Consider the following 10,000-nt stretch of genomic DNA (forward strand, 5'->3'; position numbering starts at 1 on the left):
TCTTCCTCCTCCTCCTCCTCCTCCTCCTCCTCCTCCTCCTGCTCAAGACAGACACACCCTAACAAGCACCCACACCCACGCCCACTTAATCTGTCTGGGCGCACACGCCAGGGCGCCTCGGGACACCCAGCTGGCGGGGTGCGGCGCTCGTGTCGTAGAACGTCAATAGTTATAATAGGACTCTTTGGCCTCGTGTGGTGTGAGACTGACCGACTGACTGACTGACTGACTGACTGACTGAATGAATGACTGACTGACTGACTGACTGACTGACTGACTGAATGAATGACTGACTGACTGGGTGGCTGACTGACTGGCTAACTAGGTGGGTGGATGGCTAGATTGGCTGGCTGACTGGCTGGCTTGCTAACTGGTGTGTGGATGAACTGGCTGGTTGACTGGCTGGCTGGATGTTTAGGTGAGTGGGTGGGTAGCTGGCTGACTGAGTTGGTGACTGGCTGGCTGACTGACTGACTGACTGGTTGGTTGACTGACAGACTAACTCTCTCTCTCTCTCTCTCTCTCTCTCTCTCTCTCTCTCTCTCTCTCTCTCTCTCTCTCTCTCTCTCTCTCTCTCAGTACTCGTCTCCTCGTCCTCAACTTAACCAAAGCCCATTTTCTTTTTTCTCTTCCAAGTTAAGTTTTGTTGAGATGTTCAGGAGATGCAAGGTCATAGTGGAGTCTCTCTCTCTCTCTCTCTCTCTCTCTCTCTCTCTCTCTCTCTCTCTCTCTCTCTCTCTCTCTCTCTCTCTCTCTCTCTCTCTCACACACACACACACACACACACACACACACACACACACACACACACACACACATACGCACCACCTGCCCCTCCCATATGAAGCACAACAGAAAACGGGGAGTGGGCAGCGACTAATGTTTTGAAAGTGGGTGGACTTGTTTATTTTTGGCTCCCTTGTTTCACTCCTGCGTCACGCTCTTGATCTTGGCCCGCCCTTTGACCTCGCGCCCGTAGATGCTCACTTGTTGCCCTTTTCTGTGTCATGAAGGTGATGGTTAGCTTACTGATATATTGTGGTAGTATTTATTTTTGTTTTACTCTCTCGTGTGTAAATGTTTATGGTTTAAACTAGAAAGGAATGACCCCCATTGCATTTATTATTATTATTATTATTATTATTATTATTATTATTATTATTATTATTATTATTATTATTATTATTATTATTTGGACGGATTAGCTTATCTTTGATGTTTAATATTTTAGCAGTGGTCGAGATGTTGATGTAAAGAAAGATTGCAAGGGAGGATATTCTCTCTCTCTCTCTCTCTCTCTCTCTCTCTCTCTCTCTCTCTCTCTCTCTCTCTCTCTCTCTCTCTCTCTCTCTCTCTGCTTCCTTCATATCATCGTCTTCTTCTTCTTCTTCTTCTTCTTCTTCTTCTTCTTCTTCTTCTTCTTCCTCTTCTTTTTTTCTTCTTCTTCTTTTCTCCTCCTCCTCCTCCTCCTCCTCCTCCTCCTCCTAGTCCACAAAGTCAATACAAATAAACAAGATTAACTACTAAACCGAGCAAACCTTGATGCATTAAAACAAAATAAAATAAAAAAACCAACCAAATCATAACTTTTCGCTCCGCCACTGAGTCTCACTTCTATATAGCTTCCCTCTCTCCACCTCTCCCCCCTACCCTGTCCTGCACTTCACCTTCTTGCCCCTTAAATGTTACCCTCTTCGTCCTTCCTTCCCCTTGCATCTCGTTCTCTTCTCCCTTCCGTTCTCTTCCTTCTCCCCTTTCATCTCTACTCCCCTCCTTCAATCCCTTCTTCCTTCTCTCCCATATCTCTTCTTCCTTGCTCCTCTCTCCTCTTCCTTCTGCCTTCCCATCCTCCCCTAATCTTCTGCCTCTCTCTTCTCTTTATTCTTGCTCCTCCTTTCTTCCTCCCTTCCTCCTATCCGATCCTTTCCTCCCTTTTCCTTCTTTACTCTCTCCCATCCCTTCCCTCCCTCCACTCTCTATCCTTGTTCCTTTTTCCACTATCCCTTGTTCCTTCCCTCTCCTCTCTCTTCCTTCTCTTTCCTCCCTCTCTCTATCCTTTCTCCCTTCTTCTCTTCTCCTTATCCTTATTCCTCCCACCTTTATCACTTTTCTTCCCTATCCCTTCTCCCTTCTCGAGTCCATCTGCTTCCCGCTCCTACCCCTTCTCGCAGCCACGCCCCCTTAACTGGTTCACCTGGTCCTCCTTCCCTCACTTTGCCCACCAAATTAGCACGTGGCGGCGCGGAGACAGCGACTTAAACTCCGCCTGAGGATGGGCATGGTGGTGGTGGTGGTGGTGGTGGTGGTGGTGGTGGTGGTGGTGGTGGTGGATGAATAGTATCGTTGCCAGTATTATGATTGCTCTTGCATGTGTTTGTAAGGTTAGGTTTCATGTCGTGGGGTCTCTCTCTCTCTCTCTCTCTCTCTCTCTCTCTCTCTCTCTCTCTCTCTCTCTCTCTCTCTCTCTCTCTCTCTCTCTCTCTCTCTATCTATCTGTCTCGGTTTCTCTGTCTGATTGTTTGTTTGTTTGTTTGTTTGTTTGTTTGTTTGTTTGTTTGTCTCTCTCTCTCTCTCTCTCTCTCTCTCTCTCTCTCTCTCTCTCTCTCTCTCTCTCTCTCTCTCTCTCTCTCTCTCGTCACCTATCCATACCATAACAAGCAAAGTTAAAGGCGAGGAGTGGGTGTGTCTCCTTCTCTCCTCCTCACCTCTCTGACTTGCTTGCCTCCTTTCTCGTGATTTGGAGTTTTAGGCTGAACTGAATGAACGCACCACTCGTATTTCGACATTTCTGTACAAAACACACACTTGAAGACCTTCGTTTATTGCTGCTAAATTTGTTTTGTCTCCATATTGCATTGTAGCCACTTACCGCTCCTTGCAGAAAATTGTAAGCATCTTTAGATTTTGCTTTCATCCACAACTGAAGTTTTGTGAGGTGTTTTTAAGAGAGAGAGAGAGAGAGAGAGAGAGAGAGAGAGAGAGAGAGAGAGAGAGAGAGAGAGAGAGAGAGAGAGAGAGAGAGATTTATAATTATCGCTATTCTGCTTTGTATATAAACACGAGGAAAATGTAAACATATGTAGTTCTCTCTCTCTCTCTCTCTCTCTCTCTCTCTCTCTCTCTCTCTCTCTCTCTCTCTCTCTCTCTCTCTCTCTCTCTCTCTACACACACGCACACACACACACACACACACCAACCTTTGTGAAACGTGGCAAGATTCAGAAATAAGATGAAAAAATTGTGACATCTTCTATTCTGATTAGTATTTAAACTCGAAAAAAACAAAAAAAATTGCACATAACCACACTTTTCGTTTTCTCCACATCCGAAATTTTGTGGAACGCGTCAGGAGCTCAGTCTCGTAGAAATAAATAAATAAATAAGTAAATAAATAGATAAAATAAATGAATAAATGGAGGAAAAATTGTTATTATTACTATTCTATTATCATTATTGTTTTATAATGTATGTACAGTCCTGGAGAGTTGTACATAAGCAAATTAGCGATACTTAACAGTTTCTCTCACAACCGAAGCTTTGTGAAACACGCCACGAGCCAAATCTCGCAAAAGAAGAAGAAGAAGAAGAAGAAGAAGAAGAAGAAGAAGAAGAAGAAGAAGAAGAAGAAGAAGAAGAAAGGGAAAAACAAGACAGGAAAGGTTATTATAACTATTCTTTAATGTACTAATACTTTCTTTTCGCCTTCTTCCACATCCGAAACATTGCGAAACACGTCAGTTCCCGTCTCAAAAAAGAGAAAAAAGAAAAAAAAAGATGGGAAAGATTATTATCACAATTTTATGATGTACACTCGGAGAAGGTTATGAACTTGTGTATTGAGGACATTTATGAGTGGGTGAAAGACGATACGAGGGGACTTGACTCAACCAGACCGTCCACTCTCAGTAAACGCCTTGAACACACGTGCACCACCCCCTCCTGCCGCCTTCTCTCCTTCAGCCTCATCTCTCGAGTTCACGGCTTGTTGTGTTGTGTCTTCATCTATGTGGGGACACGCAGGCCGCGCAACAGAGCCTCCTTTGAGTGTGGACATGTACAGTTCCTCAGAGAAGTGACGTCATGCTGTACAAAATGTTTACTACTTATGCTAGTGCTACTGCTAGGACTGCTTCTTCTGCTACTACTACTACTACTACTACTACTACTAATACTACTACTACTTTTGTTATGTAGGAGGGGCACCGGCCAAAGGCAACAAAACTGTAATCAAAAAAAGGCCCACTGAGGTGCCGGTCCCTACTACTACTACTACTACTACTGTTTGCTTCTATTTTCCCCTTCCTGTGACTTGAACAGCTTTGAGATATGAGTGTCGGTGCATCTCTATAACTAATTAGGTATCTATTTTCTACTCTTCTTTATCTTTTATTTTTTTATTTATTTATTTTTTTTACCGTCGCATCAAAGCAGCGTTGATTTTCCTCCTTTTTTCTTTTATGATCTTGTACAGTCTTCTTCACGCACAGAGGAGAGAAAATAAGAGAGAGAAAATAAGTGATGTTATGGGAAGGAGGAGGAAGAGTAAAAAAGAAGGGAGAATATACAACAAGGGTGAAAGGAGGGGACTTAAAAGAGCAATGACCCTCTCTCTCTCTCTCTCTCTCTCTCTCTCTCTCTCTCTCTCTCTCTCTCTCTCTCTCTCTCTCTCTCTCTCTCTCCATACTCTACATCTCTCACACGATCATATTACACACACACACACACACACAGTCGCAGTGGTACAAGGAAATGTTTGGTTTTGTTTACACTTGGCAGCCGGATTGAAGGCGGATTCAGACGGGTGCACAAGAACGACCTTGAGTAGTAAACATTATGCCGCGGGAACGGGATGCAGATAGCGCACTAATGGAATGGTGGCGATAAGAGTGGCTGGTGATGATACTGTTGGGACAATGCAGCGCAGAGGTGAGGAAAATTACTAAATATAAAAAAAAGACAATAAACAACAGCATGAGAGAGAGAGAGAGAGAGAGAGAGAGAGAGAGAGAGAGAGAGAGAGAGAGAGAGAGAGAGAGAGAGAGAGAGGGTAGGGGGCCACTTAGAGGTACCAGGTTTCTTTAAGAGGTTTTGCACACTCTCTTCCTTCTTACCACCTCCCTTGCTTCCCCCTCCTTCATTGCCCCTTCCTCCTCCTCCTCCTCCTCCTCCTCCTCCTCCTCGTTCAGGAAGTATGGAGTGGGAGAGATGATTGAAAACACTGACTGCTTAGCTCTCTCTCTCTCTCTCTCTCTCTCTCTCTCTCTCTCTCTCTCTCTCTCTCTCTCTCTCTCTCTCTCTCTCTCTCTCTCTCTCTCTCTCTCTCTCTCTCTGTGTGTGTGTGTGTGTGTGTGTGTGTGTGTGTGTGTGTGTGTTGAAAATGCAGAGAGAGAGAGAGAGAGAGAGAGAGAGAGAGAGAAAGGAGGCGAACGTACTCTTATCTTGACAGTACCGTAGCCTCGTTTTCTATGCGTACTGGTTACACCCGTTTTCTGTTATAAACAGGGTCTTGTCTTTATCTATACATCCGTGATATTATTTCTTTGTTTTCATCGCCTAATTTATAAACAGTTGGGTGTAAAAACAAACTACCCGAGAGAGAGAGAGAGAGAGAGAGAGAGAGAGAGAGAGAGAGAGAGAGAGAGAGAGAGAGAAATATTCCATGTTTCGTGAGTCGTGAGTCTTTGAGCTCTCTCTCTCTCTCTCTCTCTCTCTCTCTCTCTCTCTCTCTCTCTCTCTCTCTCTCTCTCTCTTGGAGATGATTTGTTAAAAGGGAAATTGTTTTTAGATTTTCTACGCGTGCGTGTGTGTGTGTGTGTGTGTGTGTGTGTGTGTGTGTGTGTGTGTGAGTGTGTGTCAGTAAATGTAACAAACCTTCAACACACACACACACACACACACACACACACACACACACACACACACTAAAATAAACATAAGCCACTATTTGGAGAAGGAGATTCAAACAAATATACTGAATCAGCCTACTGTTAATGAGAGAAATGCAAGTTGAGACCGAGTGGTCTGAGTCAACAGCAGCACTTGTGTTCTGCTCTGTGTTCATCATCAGGGCTGTATTAACAAAGATTCTTAAGTAGAGAGGTTTGACTCAGCCCAACTCTTAAGCTTAGAGTTGTGCTTAACTTCCCAAGTGGTGGTGAGTCTTGGTCTTCAGTTTAAGACAGGTCCTGATGTAGCTTAACTTTAGGAGTTACGCTAAGACTAAGTTAACCAAACAAAGATGGCCGACCGTCGAGCCCGAGCCTGCCACCTTAAGAATTATCAGCCCCGTAAGGATGTTCCCGATGATCTGAGTGATTCTGAATTGTTGGACATGTATAGACTAAACCTGCAGGAGTGTTATTTGTCACAGCCTTGGCGGGCGATGCCTTGGAGAGCCCCACGGGAAGGAGTGGTGCACTGACGCTAGTAATTAAAGTAATAATCAGTGTTATTTAGCCTATGGGAAATACAGCGCTGTAGCATTGATGACCTTGGCTCTTCCTGTGTCCTGTTGTTGGCGTGTCTCATTTACCTTCTTAGTAATAGAACCCATGCAGCTCCCCTCACGTTCTCATGTTCATAATTATTGGGTGGTGAGTGGCTTGTCTGGCGGATGGAAGGGAAGTTTCCTGGTGGAAGAAGTAGCGCTCTCTCATAACCGGGCGCCATATGACCTTGCTGTTGTTGTGGCGTAATTACTCTCTCTCTCTCTCTCTCTCTCTCTCTCTCTCTCTCTCTCTCTCTCTCTCTCTCTCTCTCTCTCTCTCTCTCCTTTTATTTTCAATCCTTCCAGTTCCGTGGCATCAGGTAAATCTTTACTTATGATACCATTACAAGCTATCAGTCTATCATTATAAGCTGTCATTATAAGCTATCAGCACAGTCTTTAAAACACCCCTTGAAAATCTGAATAACTCCCTCTACAGCTTGTCAGTCGAGATAAGACACCGAGACCGTGAAGAGTAAAGCCATTGGGTCTATGATTGCGCCAGTTCCAGTCTTTTCATAAGCTCCCTAACCAAAACGCTCCCCATGTTGGTAAGTGCCTGAACAAACCTGAATTAGTTTTATGGTTAGCTGGCAAACGAAAAAAGCTGACTGTGCAACTGGCCCATTGTCCTGCCGAGAGAGCCAAGCGTGCAGGATGCTCGTACGTGGCTGTGCGTGCCTACCGCTGCTTCCGTCAGTAGAGGCAGGGTGTCTTGTCCGCCCACACGCGCCCCCAGCAGGGTGGCGGCTCGGCGACCAGGCATGCAGTCTGATGAGCTAGCCAGGGACGCCCTCGTTATTTTGATGAGCCAGACAGCCGCCCGTGACTCGCCCACCAGACTCAACACGCCCTCACCCGCCCACTCCCGCCCTCAGGTTCCTCCATCATTCCCTCTGTATTATACTTTCACGCCTTCGCCACGAATTTGTCCTTACATTTCAAGTTTTTGCTTCGCCAGATCAAGAATCTCTCTCTCTCTCTCTCTCTCTCTCTCTCTCTCTCTCTCTCTCTCTTGTATGTTGTCCGGGTTTCTCTTAATTTCAGACTCAGATGGAGAAGTGGAGAACGAAATGATAATTAGTTTAGTTCCAAGTGCACACTGATATTGAAAGTGGTCCTGTGAGTGCCTCGGACCAGCGTGAAGCAGTGAGTGAAACATTAGCCTCTTGTGTGTGTGTGTGTGTGTGTGTGTGTGTGTGTGTGTGTGTGTTGCTTTGGTTCATGAGGCTGCTTCGCATGGTTCAGGATTTGAAAACAGTGGAACAACCTACTGAAGGATAAAATGCCTTGCTAGCATCGCTGTGTTTGATGATCGTGATGTGTGTTTTGTAGATATCAAATAAGTAATACTAGTGACAAATTTTCATGTCTGACTTTTAGATGTTTACAAACACAAATGGTTTCTTCTTTTCACGTATTCTCTCCTTATGTTTTATTTTATTATCTTATTTTTAGTTATTTATTTTTTTCTTGAGACGAAGCGTTTACCGTTTAGTGTCCTCGCAAAGAAAACAACACGCGTAACAAAAACACATACTTCTTTGATATTAAGATAACTGTAACAAATCAACCCTTTCGCTGCGAGGGTCAGTCATCCTACGTTAACACTCGAAGCACTGTGAAGAACTAAATATTTTTAACATGGACACAGAAAAATACAAAATAGGAGGTTGATTTTATCTTTTCTAGACTACAGAAGAAATAGACTATGATGGAAAGATGCTTTTATTAAGAATTCTATATGATTATGGGAATTCTGAAGCAGTTAAATGTTTATAGATACATAATACTTAGAGTTTTAGATACTTATATCAGATTCAAAGATGCGTAACACCTCTTCTTGGAGATAACCGTACCGGAGTAAAGAGAAAGGAAGTTAGGCACGTAAGGAAATGCATGAAGCGAAGGCACACTTTCATGGTGGAATGCGTGAGGTGTTTTCTTGGGTGTCAGTGTAATCAGGACGTTACAAGTGGCATCACAGGGCTGAGGGGAGCGAGGGCGTCACACAGGCAGCTGCGGGACGCCCTCGCCAGAGACACAGACATCTCGCGTTACCTTCCGCCCCTCAGACCCTTCCAGTGCTAAGGCGGCGCGGCGCAGGCTCAGGCGGGGAGGTAGCGCAGTGTTTCCTGAGAACAAGACCTCGAGAACTAGACCCCAAGAACAAGGCCTCGAGAACTAGACTTGGAGAACAAGACCCTGAGAACTAGACCCCAAGAACAAGACCTCGAGAACTAGACCTCGAGAAGACCACGAGAACAAGACCCCAAGAACAAGACTCCAAGAACAAGACCTCGAGAACAAGACCCCGAGAACAAGACCCTGAGAACTAGACCTGAGAACGAGACCCCGAGAACAAGACCAAGAAAACTAGACCCCAAGAACTAGACCCAAAGAACCCTGACACGCCCTCCCACCCTCTGGCTCATTACACGCACACTCGCAGCCTCTCACCCGCCAATTAAAACAGACGTGGGTGTGTGTGGTGAGAGATCCTTCTGCTGCGTGCCTTTCAAGGACTCCTACTCGTATTCCTGCTCCACCTCCTACTACTCCTCCTCCTGCTCCTTCTGCTTTTCCTTCTTCATTTGTTTTTGCTTCTCCTCCTCCTCCTCCTCCTCCTCCTCCTCCTCCTCCTCCTGTAACTTTCTTTCGTACTTCTACTCATAACTATTCTATTTTGATCCCTCAGCGTAGTTCAGTAGTAGTAGTAGTAGTAGTAAGTAGTAGTAGTAGTAGTAGTAGTAGTAGTAGTAGTAGTAAAAATATCCTGGTATCTGTTCTTCTTCTCTTTTCCTCCTCCTCCTCCTCCTCCCACTGTGGTGTGTGTGTGTGTGTGTGTGTGTGTGTGTGTGTGTGTGTGTGTGTGACTAGTACTGCCCTAAAAAAAAACAGTTATCCTCCTCAGCTCCCCCGCCTTGCTGCATATGAGTGGGAGCAGCAGCAGCAGGTGGCGCAGAGCGAAACACTTGAGTCACACACGCGATTTGACCTCAGGCAGGGGCGGGTCATCATCATCCAGCAGTGTTACCAGAGCGAGAGGAGAAATTTGTCGCGATGTTACCAGAAAAAAAAAAGTGTAACTGTCTCATTTTTTTTTTTTATTTGATTTTGTTTTTTGGCAAGATATTAATAGTCACACTGCAATATGAAACGTCTGCCTCATTCGTGAAGGATTTATTTATCATCTTATCATTACACGCTCTCATAAATCCAAACATCTTATACGTCTGGTGAAAACTGATATAAATAAAAGCTGAGTGTGTCTTTCGAAATTATATCGCTCTTCTTTTATATCAATTTATTTTCGTTTCGATAGAGGCATAGATCTGTTTGAGTATATATTAAAAAAAAAGAAATGTAAAGAAAATAAAAGGAAAGAATTTAACGAGGAAAAGAAAGTTTAAGTAAATTAACAGTAAAAGAATGTAAGAGAATAAAGGGGTAAGAATTGAGGCAAGTTAACCCTTTCACTGCTATTTGCCACACCTTTATCACTAACCACTC

General features: G+C 44.4%; 1 protein-coding gene and 1 long non-coding RNA gene across 10 annotated transcripts in view; one reads left to right on the plus strand and one right to left on the minus strand.

The window, feature by feature from the left end:
• LOC135088787 (collagen alpha-1(I) chain-like) overlaps positions 1–10,000 on the minus strand; it is a 29,654-nt gene that overhangs the window by 17,508 nt on the left and 2,146 nt on the right. The window lies entirely within an intron of this gene.
• LOC135088789 (uncharacterized) overlaps positions 1–10,000 on the plus strand; it is a 21,280-nt gene that overhangs the window by 4,286 nt on the left and 6,994 nt on the right. The window contains exon 1 of one of the 3 annotated variants that reach the window (XR_010261118.1): positions 7,347–7,365. The exons of the other annotated variants lie outside the window; for them this stretch is intronic. This is a non-coding gene — a long non-coding RNA (uncharacterized LOC135088789). Of the gene's footprint in view, positions 1–7,346; positions 7,366–10,000 lie in introns of those variants that run through there. 3 annotated transcript variants of the gene reach the window in all.

The sequence above is a fragment of the Scylla paramamosain genome, chromosome 31 (genome assembly GCF_035594125.1).
Source record: "Scylla paramamosain isolate STU-SP2022 chromosome 31, ASM3559412v1, whole genome shotgun sequence".
Lineage (NCBI taxonomy): Eukaryota > Metazoa > Arthropoda > Malacostraca > Decapoda > Portunidae > Scylla > Scylla paramamosain.